This window comes from Rutidosis leptorrhynchoides, chromosome 8 (genome assembly GCF_046630445.1).
Source record: "Rutidosis leptorrhynchoides isolate AG116_Rl617_1_P2 chromosome 8, CSIRO_AGI_Rlap_v1, whole genome shotgun sequence".
In the NCBI taxonomy this organism is placed as follows: domain Eukaryota; kingdom Viridiplantae; phylum Streptophyta; class Magnoliopsida; order Asterales; family Asteraceae; genus Rutidosis; species Rutidosis leptorrhynchoides.
The window spans coordinates 897492-899307 of record NC_092340.1 but is presented as its reverse complement, the minus strand read 5'-3'; positions in this window follow the sequence as shown (position 1 = coordinate 899307).

The following is a 1816-nucleotide window of genomic DNA, read 5'->3' as shown; positions in this document are numbered from 1 at the left end:
TTGTCTATATGAAACATATTTCAATTAATCAAGTCTTAACAAGTTTGATTGCTTAACATGTTGGAAACATTTAATCATGTAAATATCAATCTCAATTAATATATATAAACATGGAAAAGTTCGGGTCACTACAGTACCTACCCGTTAAATAAATTTCGTCCCGAAATTTTAAGCTGTTGAAGGTGTTGACGAATCTTCTGGAAATAGATGCGGGTATTTCTTCTTCATCTGATCTTCACGCTCCTAGGTGAACTCGGGTCCTCTACGAGCATTCCATCGAACCTTAACAATTGGTATCTTGTTTTGCTTAAGTCTTTTAACCTCACGATCCATTATTTCGACGGGTTCTTCGATGAATTGAAGTTTTTCGTTGATTTGGATTTCATCTAACGGAATAGTGAGATCTTCTTTAGCAAAACATTTCTTCAAATTCGAGACGTGGAAAGTGTTATGTACAGCCGCGAGTTGTTGAGGTAACTCAAGTCGGTAAGCTACTGGTCCGACACGATCAATAATCTTGAATGGTCCAATATACCTTGGATTTAATTTCCCTCGTTTACCAAATCGAACAACGCCTTTCCAAGGTGCAACTTTAAGCATGACCATCTCTCCAATTTCAAATTCTATATCTTTTCTTTTAATGTCAGCGTAGCTCTTTTGTCGACTTTGGGCGGTTTTCAACCGTTGTTGAATTTGGATGATCTTCTCGGTAGTTTCTTATATAATCTCTGGACCCGTAATCTGTCTATCCCCCACTTCACTCCAACAAATCGGAGACCTGCACTTTCTACCATAAAGTGCTTCAAACGGCGCCATCTCAATGCTTGAATGGTAGCTGTTGTTGTAGGAAAATTCTGCTAACGGTAGATGTCGATCCCAACTGTTTCCGAAATCAATAACACATGCTCGTAGCATGTCTTCAAGCGTTTGTATCATCTTTTCGCTCTGCCCATCAGTTTGAGGATGATAGGCAGTACTCATGTCTAGACAAGTTCCTAATGCTTGCTGTAATGTCTGCCAGAATCTTGAAATAAATCTGCCATCCCTATCAGAGATAATAGAGATTGGTATTCCATGTCTGGAGACGACTTCCTTCAAATACAGTCGTGCTAACTTCTCCATCTTGTCATCTTCTCTTATTGGCAGGAAGTGTGCTGATTTGGTGAGACGATCAACTATTACCCAAATAGTATCAAAACCACTTGCAGTCCTTGGCAATTTAGTGATGAAATCCATGGTAATGTTTTCCCATTTCCATTCCGGGATTTCGGGTTGTTGAAGTAGACCTGATGGTTTCTGATGCTCAGCTTTGACCTTAGAACACGTCAAACATTCTCCTACGTATTTAGCAACATCGGCTTTCATACCCGGCCACCAAAAATGTTTCTTGAGATCCTTGTACATCTTCCCCGTTCCAGGATGTATTGAGTATCTGGTTTTATGAGCTTCTCTAAGTACCATTTCTCTCATATCTCCAAATTTTGGTACCCAAATCCTTTCAGCCCTATGCCGGGTTCCGTCTTCCCGAATATTAAGATGCATCTCCGATCCTTTGGGTATTTCATCCTTTAAATTTCTCTCTTTTAAAACTCCTTGTTGCGCCTCCTTTATTTGAGTAGTAAGGTTATTATGAATCATTATATTCATAGATTTTACTCGAATGGGTTCTCTGTCCTTCCTGCTCAAGGCATCGGCTACCACATTTGCCTTCCCCGTGTGGTAACGAATCTCAAAGTCGTAATCATTCAATAATTCAATCCACCTACGCTGCCTCATATTCAGTTGTTTCTGATTAAATATGTGTTGAAGACTTTTG